Source organism: Bubalus bubalis, chromosome 9, assembly GCF_019923935.1.
Source record: "Bubalus bubalis isolate 160015118507 breed Murrah chromosome 9, NDDB_SH_1, whole genome shotgun sequence".
NCBI classification, from domain to species: domain Eukaryota; kingdom Metazoa; phylum Chordata; class Mammalia; order Artiodactyla; family Bovidae; genus Bubalus; species Bubalus bubalis.
Window position 1 is genome coordinate 53,403,197 of NC_059165.1, and position 22,933 is coordinate 53,426,129.

The following is a 22,933-nucleotide window of genomic DNA, read 5'->3' on the forward strand; positions in this document are numbered from 1 at the left end:
AGAAGAATACAAAGGAACACCACCTCACCCAGACCACAGGTTCCCCAGAGGAGGTGATGGCTACCGTAAGCCTGAAAGATAAGTGGGGAATGAGTTATCCAGGGGATGAGAGAAGAGAAGAGTGCTCCAGGTATCAAGATGGTCTAGGTAAAGGCAGAGGAGCATGGTGTATTGAAGGAACTTACAATATTCTGGTATGACTGACCAATAAAAAACAAGAATGTAGACCAAGAGAAGTAAGAGGACATGAGGTCAAGGGACAGCAATGCATGATATGAGAAACAGCAATGCAAGGTCTTAGGGAGGTTTACCTATCACTGGAGGGTACTCCAATAGCTAGATTATGATCTGCTCAACTGAGGAATCATAGTTCCACAACACGGCAAATATGAATGATCCGGGCACAGGGAGTATACAGAAAAACTCAGCTCAAGTGTCAGTTCCTTGGAGAGGACTTTCTTGACCACCCTAACTTCCATGAGAACCAAGGTATTCTTTATTCTCCCACTTCTGGCATCCCCAAAGCATTGAGAAGGGCCAGGCTCCTAATGCGTTTGTGCATGCTTAGTCAGTCAATTGTGTCCAACTTTTTGCGACCCCATGGACTGTAGCCCACCAAGCTCCTCTGTCTATGGGATTCTCCAGGCAAGAATACTACAGTGGGTTGCCAGGCCCTCCTCCAGGGGATCCTCCCAACCCAGGGATCAAACCCATGTCTCCTGCATTGGCAGGTGGGTTCTTTACCACTAGCACCACCTGGGAAGCCGTCTGGTATTCTCCCCCTCTGGTATCCCCATAGCACTGAGAAGGGTCTGGCACAGGGTAAGTGCTCATTAAATAGTGGTTGAATGAGTGAATGAACAAACAAGTGAGAAAGACAGGCACAGCCTCTGCCCTCAGGAAGCTTACAAGCTGAGCACAGTCCCATGGGAGTTTAAGTGAAGGGAAGTTTGGTATAGGTCATCATAAGACTGCTCAGATGAGTCAAGGAATGAAAAAGAAAAAATGGAAAGCCAGTGAGCCAAGATGTGTTCAGAGCAAGTGACCGAGCTCAGATAGCAGCCTTAGTTAATAAAGCACATGTGTGCCTGCCTGATGCATTACCCTTCCAGCCGCAGTGAGCCTTCGGGGGCCTCGCAAAGCATACAAAAAGGTTGACAGCTTACAATCAATACCGTGTTCACCGACGCAGGAAGCGACATTATCACATCCAGGATATCACCCCCACATCCTGGCTCAAGCACTAAATATTCCCCATAACAAGGCTACGGGAAGTGACAGGAGCTATTACTTTTAACCCTTCCACATGGAAGCAAGAGGTGAGGCGAACCTTTCCCTGGATGTGCTTAAAGGAAGGCAAGCCAGTTCCCCCAGAGAAACTGCTCAGAGCTGAGCCCACACTTAATACAGCAAGACAGGGATGGGGAAGATTGGCATTTTCATTTGCCTGGGTGTCCACAATATAGAAGGGGAGGTTCTGTGGGCAACTGAGAGGCACAACAATAAATTAAAAGGGTTGGCAGGATGTGTGAGGTGTGAATGCTAGATTCGCTCGCATGCCCAAGTCACTGTAATAAAAAAACAACTTGACTGCCACCCACCACCCCCGGCCCAGATGGCTTTCTTATTTCACCTTTTTTGACTGTGGCATAATTGAAAGTCATATTTCATCTAGGCCAGTGATTTCCAATGCCAAGTGCAGGTGGCTTATGAACAGTCAGCCCAAATTCATCAAAGAGCGCAGCAAACAATTGCATGTTAAACAGCAGGGGAAGGGAAGGCGGGTCATGTCACATCCCAGCCCCCACACAGTTCCGCCCTCAGGTCCACTGCGGCCTGCTTCCTTAGCCTCTGGGGGAACTCAAACAGGAAGAAGGCTGGGGCTAGGACAACCAGGGTTGTTTTCTTAGTTCCGAGGTGCATTTATTTAACGGCAGCCTCCATTTTCCAGCCCCTCATTTCCTCTCTGACAAGTTGAAGGATATGGCTCTTAGTTTTCATATTCTTTTTGAAAAGGCAGAAAGGTTAATTAGTTATATTTGAAATGGTTCTTAAAAAGAATCAGCTGAAACTCAAAGATGGCTATATTCATTGAAGATGCGACAAACATCATAAAAGATTATGAAGTGTCATTGTGGAACAAGAAAGCTCAATTCAAAAGCTAAAACTTTCCAAAGTACAGAAAGAATACCACTTCAGGAAGGGAACGTGGTTCAAAGCAGCTCTTCCCTTTGCCCAGCACAGGAACAGTTAAGGAACTCCGTCGGTGTCAGATGATGTCCCGAGAGGGGCATTGCAGACACTCCTGCCGGAGCAGTGATTACAGCTTTTCCCTCTTCTCCAGCATTAAACACATGATGGATTTTTCTTAACATCACACACACACAAACATGCACACAGCCTCAACATCCCGCTAACAGACTCCCCCTCTCTCGTAGAACCATCTCTGAATTTGTGATCCTTCCTTTAGGAATGGTGGATGCTTCCCAGCTGATTAAGGACACAGCCTGGAAACAAAGGCTGTAAATTTGCTTTATTGTATTTTATATCAGGACCGGAGATCCATTTACAGATGAAAACCCCACTGGCCTGGTTGATAATAAACTTATATGACTCCACATAAGACTGTAACAACTCCTTTTTTCACCTGCTCATGATATTGCTTACTTTGGGTGGATTAAGTGTCCTGGTGATGAACAATAATTGAACATTATTGCTTGTGGAGACATTACAATTGACTGAGGCACTTTCACACCTAGAGGAGTGATGCCAACTGCCCAAGGTTACACAGTCACTCCAAAACCAGCACTGAAACCAGGTCTTTGGAATCTCTAAGATTGGCCTTATTTCATGGTTATTTTTCATTTTTTCCATGTGTCTAAAATCAGTGGGTCAACTCAAACCTAGATTGAAGGTCTTGGTAAGATATTTAATTTCTACTGAAGGAGCATTTCAGCATTTCTGCCTGCAGTACCAAAGACCGTTTCCCCAGTGGTGCTCCGAAGACTGCCTCGTACCCAAGTTCCCTGGTGTCCAGGTTGGCACAAATTCGTACAGATAGATGCACTGCATTTATTCACCACATTACACGTTGCTTATCTACAAGAGTAAATGCTATCATGCTGCATTGCAGAAACACATTTTAAATCAATTATTTCCAAAAATTTTTTGAAGATTAAATGCTATAAATTATTCACACCTGACCATGTGCTGCAGAACAAGCAATGTAGGTAATCAAGGCATGATTTCTGTCCTCAAGGAATATAGTCTAACAGAAAATGAAATTCCAACAGGTGACTTCAATATAACACGGCTAAGGTAATGCCAGAGATGTGTGTAAGTGATTAGGGGTGTACAGAGTTAAAGAATATGATCTCCTGGAGATCAAATGAAGTTCAACCCTAGAGGAGGACAGGGCAACCAGATGACCAGAGACATGAGCAAAGGCACAAGGCTGAGAAGCACCACCTGTCTCTGAGAACTACTGTTAGGTTGATTTTGCTACAGACTCATGCCCAGAACTGCCTGGAGTGCTTATGAGAGAGCAAGGCCCAGACTGCAGAAGGCCATTTAGAGAACTTAGATGTCCTTAGCAGCCAATGAGTACTACTAGAAGACTGATTTTAAGAAGAGAATGAACATGGTTGGAATTTACATTTCCAAAGATCCCTCTGGCAGCTGAGTAAATGACATATCTGAAGTAGACAAGATTGAAAATAGGAAGCTGTTGCAGTGATCCAGGAAAGCAATGATGAGGGCCTAAATTAGGGATGGAGAAAACATTGAAAAGGTGGGATCAACATAACGTAGAGATTGACTTGATGAGAACAAAGACAGAAGTTAAAGATGCCCAGGTGGATAGCTAAGGTGATCAGAAATGGCATGACCAGAGTTGGAGACTAAAGGAACAGGAGAGAAGGGTTTAGGGGGAGGAAAAGAGAAAGATGAAGAGTGTAATGTGGGACACAGTGAGCTCAAGGAGCTACTGGGACAGCCAAGTGAAGGGAGAATCCCAGCAGACATCAAGATAAAAAGATCTGTGGCCAAAATGTCATTGATAAGACGGAGAGGTAGTCACTAGTGTGTCCTGGCCTTTATGGAGAGGATGACATAGGGAGAAAGTAGAGAGAGACTACGTTGGCTGAGGAGAGGGTCCTGGGGAGCAGCATGTTGAGGAACAGACAGAGGGGGGCAGCCACCCAAGCAATAAAGGAAGCAATGAAGTCATGAGAAAACTGGGGACAAAGGATATCATGGAGATAAGGGAGTAGAGCTCCCCCATTGAAAAATGTACTTCCTATAAATCTATGTTAAAAAAAACACAAACAACCTAATGTCCATCAACGGATGAATGTATAAAAAAGATGTGGTACTTTGTCACATGGAAATATCAAATGGAATATTAATCAGTCATAAAAGGGAATGAAACTGGGTCATTTGTAGAGATATAGATGGACTTAGAGTCTGTCATACAGAGTGAAGTAAGTCAGAAAGAGGAAAACAAATATCATATATTAATACATATATATGGAATCTAGAAAAATGGTATAGATGACCCTATTTCAGGGCAGGAAAAGAGACGCAGACATAGGGAACAGACTTACGGACACAGTGGGGAAAGGAGAGGGTGGGACAGGTTGAGAGAGCAGCACTGATGTATAACACTACCGTGTGCGAAATATGTAGCTAGCGGGAACCTGCACTATAGCACAGGGACCTCATCTCCGTGCTCCGCGATGACCTAGAGGGCTGGCACGGGGGTGGGGGGAGGAGGCTCACCAGGGAGGGGATGTGTTCACATAAAGTTCACTCACTCTGTTGCACAGCAGAAAATGAGCATAACATTTTAAAGCAACTATACTCCAACTAAAATAAAAAATAGAAATTCAGCAAAAGAGTGGGTAATGGACTTGAAGGCAATTCACGTATAATATCCAGAAAAATTAATGAACATAAGAAACGTGCTCCACTTAGTAATCAGGAAAATGTCAGTAGTATGAATGGCCACAAAATGGCTGCAAATAGAAGGGCTGACACTAACAAGCATTGGCAAAGCTTTGGCACAACTGACACGCTCACACACTGCTGGTGAGATTATCGATCCACCACTTTGAAAAACAACGGTGGCACTATCTACTAACATTGGAGATATTCACACCCAGCGACCCAGCAACACATTCTAAGTATACACCCAGCTAATTTATGCACATGTACAGCAAGAGGCAAGTTCATAGCAGCACTATTTGTAAATGTTGAAATTAGATAAGAACCCAAATGACAACCAATAGAACAAAACAGTATGTTCCTCTCGAAGTATGGAATTCTATCAAAAATAAGTGAACTACAACTTTAGCCAACATGGATGAATTTTACGAATAGTAGGTTAAGTAAAAGAAATCAAACAAAAAATAATTGCTTCATGAATACAATTATATACAATTCAAAAGCAATTTTATAGATTCACAAACAGAATCTATAAATCGCAAGACTGAACTATAATGTTTATGATGCATACTTAGGTAGTAAAACCATAAAGAAAAACAAGGAAGTGGTTATTATAGAATTAAGGACAATGGTTATCTTTGTACAAAAGGTGTGACTAGGAAGAAGCATTCAGAAGACTTTTGAAAAGCTGTATGTGTGTGCTCATTCAGTTGTGTCCGACTCTGCAATGCCATGGACTGCAACCCACCAGGCTCCTCTGTCCATGGAATTTTCCAGGCAAAAAAATACCAGAGTGGATTGCCATTTCCTCCTCCAGGGGATCTTCCCAACCCAGGGAGTGAACCTGTGTCTCCTGCAGTTCCTGCATTACAGGTGGATTCTTTACCACTGAGTCACCTGGGAGGCTCCTCTGAAAAACTGATACAAAACTAATTTAGCATTCTAAAGGATTCCCTTTACAATAATTCACTAAGTTTTCCACTTGTGCTTTTCAGTTTTCTGTGTATTATATTTCACAAAGATTTTTTTAAAGCTAAGAGAAGTACTCAAACCCTTTGACTATATGACAGTGTTACATGTTGGGGAAAACAGTCCTGACTGCATGCCAAGAGCCCTACAGGGCATCACTGAATCACAACACAGGACAGCATGTTTACGGTGATGACCATAAGTTATCAAGAAAATACCAAGTTCAGGAGAAGGAAATGGCAACCCACTCCAGTGTTCTTGCCTGGAGAATCCCAGGGATGGGGGAGCCTGGTGGGCTGCCGTCTCTGGGGTCGCACAGAGTCGGACACAACTGAGGCGACTTAGCAGCAGCAACAGCAGCAGCAGCATATTCAGAAAAATATAGTATACCCTATAAAACTAATGATGATCAAAACAGCCTTGCCAAGTACAGTCTTAAGGGATTAAACCTTAGTCTATATTAGATATTTTCTCTGACTGGTTTGTTTAACAGAATTTTTGGTATCTCTTTAAAACACTATAAAATAATCTCATGTGACTATTTTTGCATTGATTTTATAAATTTTATTGCTGCTGTTTTAAAAATCAGTGACAATACTAGTTCCTTTTTGTCTTGAGAGCTCCTTAAAATCTCAATACGCTTATTGAAAATCCCACTAAAGACATCCCTGATGGTCCAGTGGTTAATACTCTGTGTTTCCAACTTCAGGGAGCCTGGGTTGATCCATGGCTGGGAAACCCACATGCCATAAGATACGGCCAAAAAAAAAAAAAAGAAAACAACTAAAGAAAAAATAAGGTGGAACATGCATTTCTTGATTTTCATAATTCAAAGTCAATCAAAATGGTCACAAGAAAATGAGATGGTCTGTTTGGTCTGTGGGTCTGTTTGGCTGTGGTAAGATCCAAGGAAGTACCTAAAGGTCTTAGGTACTTAGGCTCATTTTCAACTGTAATAATTTAATGATTATCTCTATGGTAGTCTCAAAAAAAATGGATACATCATTAAATAGATGAATGTTTCCACATATTTTTGTTTTGAATGCCATTTCATTAAACATCTTTAGTTTCTGTCTGCAAAAAAAAAAAAAAAGGAAAGAAAATACCAAGTTCATTCTGTATGTGCTGCTGGACAAGGCAAGGAAGCATGAAATACATAAAAAACAAAGGCAAGTTCCAGAGGTTGCAGCAGCTATAGCTGAAAGAACACAAGTGTTCAACCTAGGAGTTGAGGGTGAATTCAAATTCTCTCCCTTCCTTCCAGGACTGTTCCTCATCCTTCTCTCTTCAATGATCTTTTTCTTAACTCTCCTGAGAAAGAACAGCCACTGTTACTGTCCAGCTTCTAGTGGGGAATAAGCATACCATCAAGAAACTGGGTGGAAACATCACCTTCTCAAGATATCTGGCTGCATTGCTGGACTATTTCCATCCAATATTTCCATTTGCCTTATTAAACAGCAAAATGAACTAAACAGAGGATTGTAAATGCAGCCAACGTTTGTTTTCACTACCCAGACTTCTGCCCTCTTACCAAAAAATCTCTAAATGTCTCTTAGAATAGGGCCTCCCAGGTGGCTCAGGGGTAAAGAATCTGCCTGCCAATGCAGGAGGCACAGGAGACGTGGATCCAATCCCTGGGTCGAGAAGATTCCCAGGAGGAGGACATGGCAACCCACTCCAGTATTCTTGTCCGGAGAATCCCATGGACAGAGGAGCCTAGAGGGCTACAGTCCATGGGGTTGGAGTCGGATATAGCTGAGCACAATCGTAGAGTAGACCACTTTCTCCCAGCACCTGGCCACATACCTTGAATGAAGCTGACCTCACTCTTAGCTCCAAGGATGGAGCATGATATCCGGGCCAAGCCAATGAGCCTTGGCCACTATTCATAACAGATGACCTAAGTCAGGCCAATCAGGGCCAGCAAGGGTGAATTCTTGGACTTAGTTTGACAATGAGAGAACTGAACATGTTCTTTCTTGATGAATATGAACACAAAGGGGTTAGAAACAAGAATAGCTACAGCCATCTCGCCACCATATAAGCCCGAGAATGGTAAAATCCATTAGAGTAGGAGTCAGTCAACTCTCCCTATAAAGGGCCAGATAGAAATATTTTAGGCTTTGCAAGCTGTACTGTCTGTGTTGTAACTGCTCAACTGTGTCTTTGCAGCATGAAAACATAAATAAACGAGGGTAGCTGTGTTCCAATAAAGCTTTATTTACAAGAATGAGTGGAGGTGGAATTTGGCCTGTAGGCCAGAGTTCTCCAACCCATGTTTTAATGCACAGGTTCTAAAAACTAGAAATATCACATAGACGTGAATCCTGACTCTCTTATTTGCATAGTCCTGAACAAGTGACGGCCTGGCGTGCTGCGATTCATGGGGTCGCAAAGAGTCGGACATGACTGAGCGACTAATCTGATCTGAAAAAGTGACTTCATCTCACCATACCTCACTTGCCTCATCTGTAAATGGAAATACCTACCTCCTAAGCAGTGACTGCAGCCATGAAACTAAAAGAGGTTTGCTTCTTGGAAGAAAAGCTACAACAAACCTACACGGTGTATTAAAAAGCGGCTATCACTTTGCTAACAAAGGTCCATATAGTCAAAGCTCTGGTTTTTCCAGTGGCCATGTACAGATGTGAGAGTTGGACTATAAAGAAGGCTGAGCACTGAAGAATTGATGCTTTTGAATTGCGGTGATGGAGAAGACTCCTGAGAGTTCCTTGGACAGCAAGGAGATCAAACCAGTCAATCCTAAAGGAAATCAACCCTGAATATTCATAGGAAGGACTAACGTGGAAGCTGAAGCTCCAATACCTTGGTCACTGGATGCAATCAGCCAACTCACTGGAAAAGACCCTGATGCTGGGAAAGATCAAAGGCAGGAGGAGAAGGGGACAACGGAGGGTGACATGGTTGGATGGCATCATCAACTCAATGGACAGGAGTTTGAGCAAACTCTGGGAGATGGTGAAGGACAAGGAAGCCTGGCATGCTGAAGTCCATGGGGTTGCAAAGAATTGGACGTGACTAAGCAATGGAACAATAACAACAACCTCATAGACTCAAGAGGATTAAATGAATTAGTGTCAAGTGCTTAAAACAGTGCCTGGCACACTGAAGTGCTGTGTGTACTCCCTGCTATCACTTTTATCATCACAGTCTCTATCAAAGGTGCTTGTATCATTGGAGCCCAAGATCAAAATGGACCCATGTTCTTAGCCCAGGCTATTTAGTTGCATGAGATAATAAATTCCGCTTTTGCTTAAAACAGTTTGAACTGGTTTTTCATCTTATAACTGAAATTACTCCAACAGAATAAATGAATGAAACCCAGACAGAAATGACAACAACCTGACAACTGTGATGCAACCTTGCATCACAGACATCACCAATCGAACACAGCATTTTCTCTCACTAAGCTCAGACAGGGCCTAAGACATGGCTGTGAACAGAATTATATCCCACCGCCTTCATATGGTGAAGCCCAGTGTACTGGTATTTGGAGATGGGGCCTTTGGGAGGCCATTAGGATTAGTCGAGGTCAGGAGTGTGGGGTCCTTAGGATGGAATTAGCATCTTTATGAGAAGAAATATTATGGGGCTTTCTTCCTCTCTTTCTCTCCACCTGCTCACACTAAAGAAAGGACATACGGCAGCACGGGGGGATGACAGCCATCTACAAACCTAAGAGAGGGTTTGCACCCGTCACTGACCCCACTGGCACCTCAGACTGCCAGTCCCCAGGAGGAGAAGCAAAGTCCTATTGTTTAAGCCGCCCAGTCTATGGTGTTTTGTCGCGGCAGCCCTAGTTGATTAAGACAGACATGTTTTCCCCTCAAAACAAGACCTAAGCAGTCTCTCTCAATCAATCAAAGTCAGTACGTGAAATGAAACCTCTTTATCCCTGCTTTAAGTCATGAATTCTAGGGGCTGATCCCGAGTAATATTAATGAGCTTTGTGAATGGTCTCTTTAGCATATGCTTGTGAAAGCAAGAAATTTGCACAAAGTGCTATATACATTTTGAGATGTGTAATCTCCATCTCTAACTTCTCATTTATGAGTCTTTATTCCATTTCAAACCCATATACTTTAAACTACCTGCAAAAAAAAAAAAAAAAAAAACCAACTTGAAATCATCCTATCCTTCTCTTTTCACTAGGCACCTTTTCTCTTAGAACATTCAATAAATGCTGTTTGCATGAATGAGGTTAGCAAAGGCTTGTAAAGAACAAGTTTCTCCTCTTACCTAGGAAGTGATAAAATTAACATACTTGAAAATGTAGTGTGTCACTGATGAATGTAATGTCTTTAATCTATAGTAGAAAAAACAATCACATAATTGATTTGTTTTATAGTCATAGAGGGGATCTTGAATTTAAAATGCAAATGAGCCAAGAACCTGGGTATTTTTCTTTTAATTAGCTATTGCTAGCAATATTCCATGGGAGAAGGCAATGGCACCCCACTCAGTACTCTTGCCTGGAAAATCCCATGGACAGAGGAGCCTGGTAGGCTGCAGTTCATGGGGTCACTAAGAGTCAGACACGACTGAGCGGCTTCACTTTCACGCATTGGAGAAGGAAATGGCAACTCACTCCAGTGTTCTTGCCTGGAGATGGGGAATCCCAGAGATGGGGGAGCCTGGTGGGCTGCCATCTATGGGGTCATACAGAGTCGGACACGACTGAAGCGCTTTGTAGCAGCAGCAGCAGCAGCAGCAGCAGCAATATTCCATACTTCCCAAATCCTTAGCTCACAAGGTGGGAATACCACTGCCACCTCCCTGAAAACCTATTCAGACACATTTCGTCTTCTCAAATCAATAGAAATACCATATGTTCATTAAGAAAAGGATTCCTGGTAATGCTACAGCAATTTATGAACTGTGCAGAGCAGAGGTTCTCAAACATGAATCCGCATCAAAATCACCCTGAGAGCTCATTAAAACCTACACTGCAGACGTTCCAATTCAGTAGGTCTCGGGTAGTGCCTTGGAATCTGGATTTTTAACTAGTTCTCAAGTGATGTGATGCTTAGCTACAAGTGAAATATTTGTGTTCGTTTTCTACACCAGGCAATAAATTACCACAAACTTAGGACCTTTGCAAAACACAAGCATATTCTCTCACTGTTTCTCTAGGTCAGGAGTCTGGCCATGAGTTAGCTGGGCTTTCTGCCCAGAGCCTCCAAGGTGCCAGAGCTGGGGTATCTGTCCATTATTACAAGGGTGTTGGCAGAACTCATTTCCTTGTACCTGTGGAAGTCATGGAAGCTGTCTCATCAAGGCCAGCAGGAGGGTTTCTCTCACACTCTCAAACTCTTCTGCCCTCAGGAAGACCGGGTCCCATTTAAGGACTCACCTGATTAGGTCAGGCTCACCCAGGTTGATTTCTCTTTGGATGAACTCAAAGTCAACTGATGAGTAACCCCATCTCAGGAGTGCTATCCCATCTATTCACAGGTTCCACCCACACTTGAAATGAGAGGATTATACCAGGGGGAAGGTAAGGAGTATACACCAAGAACTCTAGAATCACGGAGGCCATCCCAGAATTCTGCCTACCCCAACCTCTATCACAATACCTAACCTCACAATATTGAATTATAAATTTGCCTATCAGTCCCCTTATTGAAAAGTACCATTTTATATCAATGCCCTCAACACCAAATGCTGAGTGCCAAAAGACATTCCATAAACACCAGATAGCCAAACTCACTGATGAATGCTATCCTACCTGCCTCCTAGTGAAGACCTTTTCTTCCCTACTTGCTTCAACTTTAACTTGAAAGCTTCTGGAAAAAGTGACACATGTGATTATGTGTAATATATTGGACAAAAGAACTGAGGAAGGAAGCAATCATAATCCTAAGCAAAATTCTATTGATGTGTGCACAATTCTGGCTTCAGAGGGTAACACACTTCACATAACAGATATTTAAACATTAACTAGGTTTCAAGTGAGATCGCTGAAAGATTTGACATATATGCTTTGAAGCTTCATCTTGTGCTTGACCATAGTACTTCAGTTTATAACTGTTGTCATGCAAACAGCCTAAATGTCCCTCAACAGATGAATGGATAAAGAGGATGTGGTACATGTATACAGTTAATATATGTATTATGAATATATATATTCAGCCATAAAAAAGAATGCATTTGCAGTGACATGGATGCAATTAGAGGTTGTCATACTAAGTGAAGTAATTCAGAAAGAGAAAGAAAAATACCACATGATATCACTTATATGTGGAATCTAAAATCTGACACAAATGAACCTATCTAGAGTCAGACACGACTGGGCGACTTCACTCTCACTTTTCACTTTCATGCATTGGAGAAGGAAATGGCAACCCACTCCAGTGTTCCTGCCTGGAGAATCCCAGGGACGGGGGAGTCTGGTGGGCTGGCGTCTATGGGGTCGCACAGAGTCAAACACGATTGAAGCGACTTAGCAGCAGCAGCAGCCTGAAACAGAGAATCACAGATGTAGGTGAGAGACTGCCAGATGCCAAGGGGAAGGGGAGGTGGGAAAGGGATGGATTGGGATTCGGGGATTACCAGATGGAAACTAGCATTTATATAATGGATAAACAACAAGGTTGTACTGTATAGCATGGGAACTAGATTCAGTATACGGTGATAAACCACAATGGAAAGTATGGAAAGGAATTTATATATGTTTGTGTGTGTGTGTGTGTGTAACCAAGTCACTTTGCTGTACAGCAATAATTAATACAACACTGAAAATCAACCATACTTCCATTTAAAAAAATAAAATATAACTGTCATTACTATTTATATTGATCATTTGAGCTCTGACTATACACCAGGCGTCATGCTAGATGGTTTGAAAGCAAACATTCTCCTATAATGTCCCATGAAGAGTACAGGTTCTCTCTCTTTTTCACTACTTTACCAGTGTCAACCCAGTGTCTGGCCACTTGAAGGCTTTCAGTAAAACGGCTGTCAAATGAGTGACCAAAAACCCTTGGAAGAAGTTATTATGCCCACTTCAAAGATGAGGAAACATGCTGAGAAATTAGGTATCTTGCCTAAAGACACACAGAGACAGGATTCAAACCCAACTGTTTCACTCCAAAGTCCACACCCGTCAATACTCGTCTGTAATACTTCACTTCTCATCTGTGGAATTCCCACATCACAGTAAATTTTGGCAGTTTAAAAACGGGACTCAAATTGGCCTAAGTCTCTTAAACCAGCTTCCCTGGTGGCTCAGACAGTAAAGAATCTGCCTGCAGTGCAGGGGATCCAGGTTTGATCCCTGGGTTGGGAAGAGCCCCTAGAGAAGGGTATGGTAACCCACTTCAATATTCTTGCCTGGAGAATTCCATGGACAAAGGGGGCTGGTGGGCTACAGTCCACAGGGTTGCAAAGAGTCGGACACAACTGAGCAACTAACACTTTCACTTTTCACTTAAACCAGTCTTTTTTTGTGTGTACCAGTCCCGGTTCTTACAGGGATCTGCCTGTCAAGCAAGCCTGTTTTAAGACAGGAAGATGAGAAAGAGAACCACCTGTTATAACCAAGGTCTACAATCCTGTAAGTTTATATCACACACTCTTTCTTAGGTAATGTAAGGAAGAGCACTGACAAACATTTAGGATTTAATCTGCATGTCTTCCCTAGATGCTAATGGTTTTTGAAGTCCTCATCATCCTTGAAAGACCTTGACCTTTGCTTGACTAAACCCCAAGTGGATATTTCAAATCCTTCCCATGAAATAGAAAATTAACCCACAAAACATTGTGTGGGAAAGACACAAGGGCTTTAAGAGTTAGTGCCATCTGGGAAGTTGGATGCTCAAAAAATATTGGGATATAGAAACAGAAGTAGGCTGGCAGGATGTGTAAACACGATGGTGTGTGCGTGTGTGTGTGTATGTGTGCGTGCGTGCGTGTGCTAAGTCGCTTAAGTCATGTCCGACTCTGTGCAACCCTATGGACTGTAGCCCACCGGGTTCCTCTGTCCATAGGATTCTGCAGGCAACTGGAGGGGGTTGCCATGCCCTCCTCCAGACAATCTTCTTGACTCAGGGATCGAACCTGCATCTCTTATGTCTCCTAAATTATCAGGCAGGTAACTTCCCTAAAGGCTCTTGTGAGGACTATCATGAAACAGGCTTATGACTTTTCTTCTCTGAGCTCAGTCACAGGTTTAGAGTCACCTCCCAGAGTCCCTGGCAACCAAGCAACCAAAAACTTCTGATGACATGTATAGAAGAGAAATAGAAATCAATAGTGCTAGAGACCTCCCTTGTGGACACATTCTAGGGAATCCTTGGGCTCACACCTTGACTGTGTTCCCACCCACATGGCCACACTGCAGGCTGCCACGGTTTCACCCTGTGCTGCCACCTAGTGGCCATAGCTGCACAGACCAAAGTGTTGTGCAAGACCCTTAAAGCAAAGTCTGACACACAGACCCCGGGGGGATGGGGCCCTGATTCTGTGCAGTGATTTTGTTCCTTTCCTGCAGAGGGGTGCAAACTTGACAGCTGAGGGGAGGCACTGTACCGTTTCAGTGTGAAATACAGCCATGCCTGCCCACTAGCTCTTTGTTAACAGTCCATGAGAAATTATGTACAGAAATTCAAAGTAAGCATTTAGAAACTCTTATAGTGGGGGAACTAAGATCCCACATGCCGCAAGACAACTAAGCCTTGCACCAGCAACTAGAGAAGCCCACAGACACAAGAAGATCCTGTGTGTTGCAACCAAGACCCAACACAGCCAAATAAATATTAAATTCTTACAGAACTTTGACAGAGTAATTTTAGGACTATGGAATCTAACAATCAAACTCTGAGTATATTTTATTTTGGCATAAATAAGCTTTATTGTGTTTTGGCAGAGTTTGGGGAACACTGGATTTCAGAGAAGCAACGATAGACCTGCAGACATTTAAAGAAGAGGCAAAGGCAGATGTTTGTGAAGGGGTACTTGATATCAGTTAATTCCTGAGACTTGATTACCCCCATGTCATTAGGGGCTTCTTAAGCGGCGCCAGTGGTAAGGAATCACCTACACAAGACACAGGTTCAATCCCTGGGTTGGGAGGATCCCCTGGAGAAGGAAATGACAACACATCCCAGTATTCTTGCCTGGAAAATTCCATGGACAGAGGAGCCTGGCGGGCTGCAGTCCATGGGGTTGCAAACAGTTGGACATGACTGAGCGACTGAGCATGCACGCACATGTCATTAGATTCGAAAAACATTCCTAAGTCCTTGTGATGAACATTCCTTTTCTGCTGAAACTTGCTCATGCAATTTTATGGGCCTTGAAACTGGAGTCCGAGTGAATACATTCTCATCAATCCCAGGGGAGGAAAAAAGCCCTACTGGTCTTTATCCTAGTTTCCTAAGACCGTCTCCTAACCTGAGACTCCATCAAAGCAATTCAGAACAATCACTCTTTCATTCTCATCCTTGACTAGACCATTAATTCTAAAATAAAATGGTTGTTTATGTAGGAATCATGGAAAAGAGAAGGAAAATGGCTGAGACAGAGGAGCATTAGTCAATAAACATGTACAGAGAGTCTACTAGGTGCTCTCATTTAGTGAACAGGTGTGAGCAGGTATATGCAGGTTGCCATAGGTAATTCAGGTCATGATGGGAGGAGAGTGCTGACAAGTCAATAAACAAGATTATTTCAGAGAATGATACATACAAAGAAGGAAATTATATATGACAGGAAAAACAGACCAGCCCCTCAAAACCACCAGCTAAGACAAAGAGAAAGATGAAGTAGAGAAGAAAGGCCAATAATTATAAAAAAATATCATTTATTAAAAACTCTATGCCAGGCCTGCTAAATACTTTAAGTACCCTCGCAACAACCCTAGGAAATGCTATTGTCATCCCCATTTTACGGATGGGGGGAATGTTCAGAGAGATCCCCTAACATGCCCAAGATAACAACTGGGAAGACAGGAAGGCAGGGTATGAAATTAAATATTTTATCCCAAAGACTATACGATTAACCACCCATGGAGAGCAACAGAACAAAAAGGTGAGCCTCAGCAACATGACTATTTTATTTATTTTTATTTTTTGGTCATTCAGAACAGTCAGGCTCAAACACTCTTGCTTCTTAGGAAAAAAAGGACCATGAAATCCCTTCACATACATATTCCCTTCTGAAAGCCAAATGCAAAGGCCTCCTGTTCTGTGAGGCTGGTGGTTATCAGTAGAAACCAACAGTAGCCAAGTACTTTGGGCCACAAAAAAGCTTTTTTTTAATTAAATGAAGTATAGTTTGTTTATAACGTCATGTTTGTTTCAGGTGTACAGCAGAGTGATTCATTTATATATACATATATATATAAATTTATACATATATATTCATTTATACATATTTATATAAAATTTTATATAAAATATACACCTGAAAAAAGCTTTTATGTGGCCCAAAGCACTTGGCTACTGTTGGTAACATAAAAGCTATCTTTGCAGAAAGCATCTCATAAAGCAGAACAGGAAATAAAGTTGGATCTTATGACACTATTTCTCCAAGCAGTGGCAAGAAATGGCTGTAAGATGTCTCTTCAAATCCATCAAATGTACAAATGGCATGAACTTAAGTTGAACAGCGATTCAGTGAATCATTGAACATCTGGACTGGATTTCCAACAGCCAGAAGAGCCTGGGGCTCAGGTCTTTGCTTATAGATGCTCCTCAATCCATCACAAACCCCCTCCACCATTTAAGCCATGTTCTCCCTCTCTCCAGGGCGTACCTCTCTCTCTCTCTCTCACTCTTTTTCTCTTGATAGGTTAATGCATGTGTTTTCTAATAACAGTTTTGGGTGACTGAAGTCGTCCATCTTCTGGACCTTATTGGTAGGCAGATTTTGAATTTAGGCCCTATAATCAGCTCCAGGCAGATCCCCTGACATCCAGGCAATGAGCGAAGATGAACACAAGAAAGCTGGGTGCCTTCAGGTATGGAAAAGATTTATGGGATGATGGTTCTACTGCAATAATAAAAAATCCATTCCAACTTTAGAAGTCTAGAATTTGCTGCAATCTAAGATAATTTTTATTGGATTTACCTGCATGATGCTTATTAAATAAATGTATACTAAAGCAATTTTTTAAATATATTTTATTATTTTAAAATTAACTTGGTAATTAATTGGTCGCTCAGTTGTGTCCAACTCTTTGAGACCCCATGGACTATATACAGTCCATGGAATTCTCCAGGACAGAATATTGGAGTGGGTAGCCTTCTCCAGGGCATCTTCCCAACCCAGGGATCCAACCCAGGTCTCCCACATTGCAGGCGGATCCTTTACCAGCTGAGCCACAAGGGAAGCCCTTAGTAAAATTAGCTCTCTGCAAACACACCATGTGGTATTCATCTAAGAGTTACAGTTGACCAGATATCACTAATAATAATATTAAGTGCTCAACAAACATTATTTTTCTGTCAGATCCCACCAGGCTAAGTGTTACTACAGGCCTATGGTGTAGAGAGTATTATCCCCACTTTAAGGAAAAATTAAATTCAAGCTTAGAAAGTAAGTGTTTACCAAGGATACCTCAGATGAAAGTGAAAGTAGCTCAGTCGTGTCCAGCTCTTTGCGACCCCATGGACTGTACAGTCCATGGAATTATCCAGGCCAGCATATTGGAGTGGTAGCCATTCCCTTCTGCAGGGATCTTCCCAGCCCAGGGATTGAACCCAGGTCTCCCGCACTGCAGGCAGATTCTTTACCAGCTGAGCCACCAGGGAAGCCCACTTCAGGTATGATTCAAATCTAAACTCAGGAGACAGGATCAAGAGTAGGAACATGGTGGGAAGACCTGAGTTCCTCTTCCCCCATTGAACTCATCAAAACCACAACTACATATAGAGCGGTTCTTACAGAGAATGACCTGAAGACTAGCAGAATAGCTCTTGACCACCACAGCTATAAAGAAAGAACCACATGGAGTCTGGTAGGAGTGGAGGAGAAGCAATCAAGCTCCTAGTGGGTGACCCAGAAGAGAAGAGTATCAGAGGCTCAGGGATCTTCCTTAAGGAGCAAGGGTTTGACCCCCAGACGAGGCACCCCAGCCCTGGGGTCTGGCACTGGAAGGATGAGCCCCCTGGGCTGAATTGAAAATCAATGAGGCTTACTGTAAGGCTATAAGAAACCAAGACTTTGCTCTTGAAGATCATGCACAGACTTGCTTGCTACTAGCCTTAGCACAGAGGCAGCAGATTAAAAACTGCCCAGTGCTCTCATCAGCTTACCAAGACTGCCCCAGAACACTGCCCGCTCTCCAACCCCCACTAGGCTCTTGCTTCAGAGAGGGGCTCCATGATATATTGAAAGTGTTGAAGATACCTACAATCGAGGATACTCTACCAGCAAGATTATCATTTAGAATGAAGAAAAAATAAACAATTTCTCATGCAAGCAAAAACTAAAAGTTCACTAATACTATACCTATCCTAAAATGTTAAAGACTTCTCTTAAGGGGAAAAGAAAAGGCTACAACAAGAAGTAAGAATACATAAGAAAGAAAAAAATCACACTAGCAAAGGCAAATATATAATAAAAGTAGTGGATCAACCGCCTAAATAAGCTAGTATAAAGATTAAATGATAAAAAAATTGTAAAAATTAATTATAACCACAATAAACAAGTGACGGGATAAACATGAAGATGTACAATACAACATCAAAAACCCAAAGTGTGGGACAAGGGAGTAAGAAATAATGTATATTTTTTTAGAATGTGTTTGCACTTAAATGATTGCCAGTTTAAAACAAGTGGATATAGTTACAGGTCAGGAAGACGTCCTGGAGAAAGAAATGGCAACCCACTCCAGTATTCTTGCCTGGGAAATCCCATGAACATAGGAGCTTGGTGGGCTACAGTTCATGGGGGTGCAAAAGAGTCAGACATGACTTAGTGGCTAAACAAACAGCATATATGAACCCCATGGTAATCTCAAATTAAAAACATAAGAAATACACAAAAACCAGTAGGAAAGGAATACAAGCATGCTATTAAAGAAAACCACCAAATCACAAGGGGAGAAACCAAAAGAAGAATAAAAGAACAGAGAAGAAATACAAAAACAACTGAAAAACAAGTAACAAAATGCTAGTAAGTACATAACCATCAATAATCACTTTTTTGTCACTGGACTAAATGCTCCAAATAAAACATAAAGGGTATAGCTGATTGGGTAAAAAAAAAAAAAAAACCAAGCAGACTAATTTATATACTGCTTACAGGAAACTCATTTCAAAGCAAAGATATACAGACTAAAAGTGAGAGGATAGAAAAAGATACTTCATGAAAACAGACACTACAAGAAAGCAGGGGTAATATTAATAGCGCTCATCTTAGACAAAATAGACAAAGAAGGGCACTCTGTACACAAGGGGATCAATACAAGAAGAGGATTAACATATATGCTCCCAAAATTGGAGCACCTAAATACATAAAGCAAATACTGAGAGACATAAAGGGAGAAATTGAAAATGATGTAATAATAGTAGGGGATTATAATACCCCACATATATCAATGGACAGATCATTCAGACAAAAAATCAATACAGAAGCAGTAGTGCAACAACAGATCAGATGCACCTTAACAGACAGCTACAGGACACTCCATCTAAGAACAGCAGAACACAAATTCTTTTTAAGCTCACATGAAATATTCTCCATGCTAGACCACCTGCTAGGCTGCAAAACATAGCCTCACAAAACACAGCAAAATATGCTTCAACAAATTGAAGAGGACAGAAATTATATCAAGCATTTTTTTCTGACCACAGTGGTTTGAAACTAGAAACTAATTACAGGAAGAAAAATGGGAAAAACTCAGCCATGTGAAGACTAAACAACAGGCTACTCAAAAAACAGTGGGTAAATGAAGAAATCAAAGGAGAAATCAGAAAATATTTCAAAACAAATGAAAGGAAAAACACAACTTTTCAAAATCTGTGTGATGCAGCAGAAGCAGTTCTAAGAGGGAAATTTATAGTGACAAAGGCCTACCTCAAAAAAATTAGAAAAATTTCAAATAAACAACCTAACCTATCCTCTAAAGGAATTAGAAAAGGAAGAACAAACAAAGCCCAAAGTCAGCAGAAGGAAGGAATAATAAAGATCAGAGTGCAAATAGAGACTTTTTTAAAAAAAGAAAAGATCAATGAAACTAAGAGATGTTTTTTCAAAAAGATAAACAAAATTGAAAAAACTTTAGCCAAACTCATTGAAAAAAAGAGAGAAATAAAAGAAACTAGAAATGAAGGAGGAGAAATTACAACTAATATCACAGAAATACAAACAATTATAAGCGAACAATATAAACAGAGGAAAACAATAGAATGAGAAAGATTACATACCTCTTTAAGAAAATTGGAAATACCAAGGAAACATTTCATGCAAAAATAAGCACAATAAAGGACAAAACCCAGCAAGGACCTAACAGAAGCAGAAGAGATTAAGAAAATGTGGCAAGAATACACAGAAGAACTGTACAAAAAAACTTTTAATGACCCAGATAACCATGATGCTGTGGTCACTCTCCTAGAGCCAGACATTCTGGAATGAGAAGTCAAGTGGGCCTTAGGAAGCATTACTACGAACAAAGCTAGTGGAGGTGATGGAATTCCAGCTGAGCTATTTCAAATCCTAAAAGATGATGCTGTTAAAGTGCTGCACTCACTATGCCAGCAAATTTGAAAAATTCAGCAGTGGCCACAGGACTGGAAAAGGTCAGTTTTCATTCCAATCCCAAAGAAAGGCAATGCCAAAGAATGTTCACATTACCATACAACTGCACTCATTTCACATGCCAGCAAGATTATGCTCAAAATCCTTCAAGCTGGCTTCAGCTGTACATGAACTGAGAATTTCCAGATGTACGAAATGAATTTAGAAGAGCCAGAAAAATCAGAGATCAAATTGCCAACATTCGCTGGATCGTAGAAAAAACAAGGGAATTCAAAATAAAATTTAATTCTGCTTCATTGACTACGCTAAACACTTTGACTGTGGATCACAACAAAGTGTGGAATATTCTTAATGAGGTGGGAATACCAGACCACATTACCTGCCTCCTGAGAAGCCTGTATGCAGGACAAGAAGCAACAGTTAGAACTGGACATGGAACAATAGACTGGTTCAAAATTGGTAAAGGAGTATGCTGCTGCTAAGTTACTTCAGTCGTGTCCGACTCTGTGCGACCCCATAGACGGCAGCCCACCAGGCTCCACTGTCCCTGGGATACTCCAGGCAAGAACACTGGAGTGGGTTGCCATTTCCTTCTCCAATGCATGAAAGTGAAAAGTGAAAGTGAAGTTGCTCAGTCGTGTCCGACTCTTAGCGACCCCATGGACTGCAGCCTACCAGGCTCCTCCGTCCATGGGATTTTCCAGGCAAGAATACTGGAGTGGGGTGCCATTGCCTTCTCTGGGGAAAGGAGTATGCAAGGCTGTATATTGTCACTCTGCTTATTTAACTTATATGCAGAGTACATCATGAGAAACAGTGGGGTGGAAGAAGCACAAGCTGGAATCAAGATTGCCGGAATAAATATCAATAACCTCAGATATGCAGATGACACTACCCTTAATGCAGAAAGTGAAGAGGAACTAAAGAGCCTCTTGATGAAGGTGAAAGAGAAGAATGAAAAAGCTGGCTTAAAACTCAATATTTAAAAAACTAAGATCACAGCATCCAGTCCTATCACTTCATGTTAAATACATGGGGAAAATGTGGAAACAGTGTCAGATTTCATTTTCTTGGGCTCCAAAATCAATGCAGACAATGTCTGCAGCCATGAAATTAAGACGCTTGCTCCTTGGAAGAATAGCTAGGACAAACCTAGAACGGTGTATTAAAAAACAGAGATATCACTTTGCTGACAAACGTCTGTATAGTCAAAGCTAGAGTTTTTCCAGTAGTCATGTATGGATTTGAGAGTTGGACCATAAAGAAGGCTGAGCACTGAAGAATTGATGCTTTCCAACTGTGGTTCTGGAGAAGACTCTTGTGAGTCCCTTGGACAGCAAGGACATCAAACCAGTCAATCCTAAAGGAAGTCAACCCTGAATAATCATTGGAATGACTGGTGCTGAAGCCCCAATACTTGGGCCACCTGATGCAAAGAGCTGACTCCTTAGAAAAGACCCTGATTCTGGGAAAGACTGAAGGCAAGAGGAGAAGGGAGCGACAGAGGATGAAATTGTTGGACGGCATCACTGACTCAATGGACATTAGTCTGATCAAACTGTGGGAGATAGTGAAGGACAGGGAAGCCTGGCATGCTGAAGTCCACGGGGTCGCAAAGAGTTGGACAAAACTTAGAGACTAAACAACAATAAACAGTTACACATCAACAAATTGGACAACCTAGAAGAAATGGATAAATTCCTAAAAATATATAATCTTTCAAGACTGAATTAGGAAGCAATAGAAAATCTGAAGAGACCAATTACTAGTAATCGAAGAACTGCCAACACAGAAAAAGTCCAGGACTGGACAACTTCATAGGAGAATTTTACTAAACATTTAAAGAGGAGTTAATACCTTTACAAACTACTTCAAAAAAATTAAACTTCCAAACTCATTCTACAATCCCAGCATTATCTTGATTCCAAAACCAGACAGACATTTTAAAAAAAGAAAATTATAGGCCAATACCCCTGATAAACATAGATACAGAAACACTCAACAAAAGATTAGCAAATCACATTCAACAAAACATAAAAAGGATCATATACCAGGAACAAGTAGGATTTGTTCCTGAAATAAGTGAGATTTATGTCAGGGATGCAAAGGTGGGTCAATATTCATAAATCAAACAATGTGATGTGCCACTTTAAATTAAAATCACACAATCTTATCAATGCAAAAAAGCATTTAATAAAATTAGATATTTTTCTGGTGGTACAGTGACTAAACTCTGTGCTCCCAATGCAATCCCTGGTCACAGAACTAGATCCCACAGTTCATTTCAGTCACT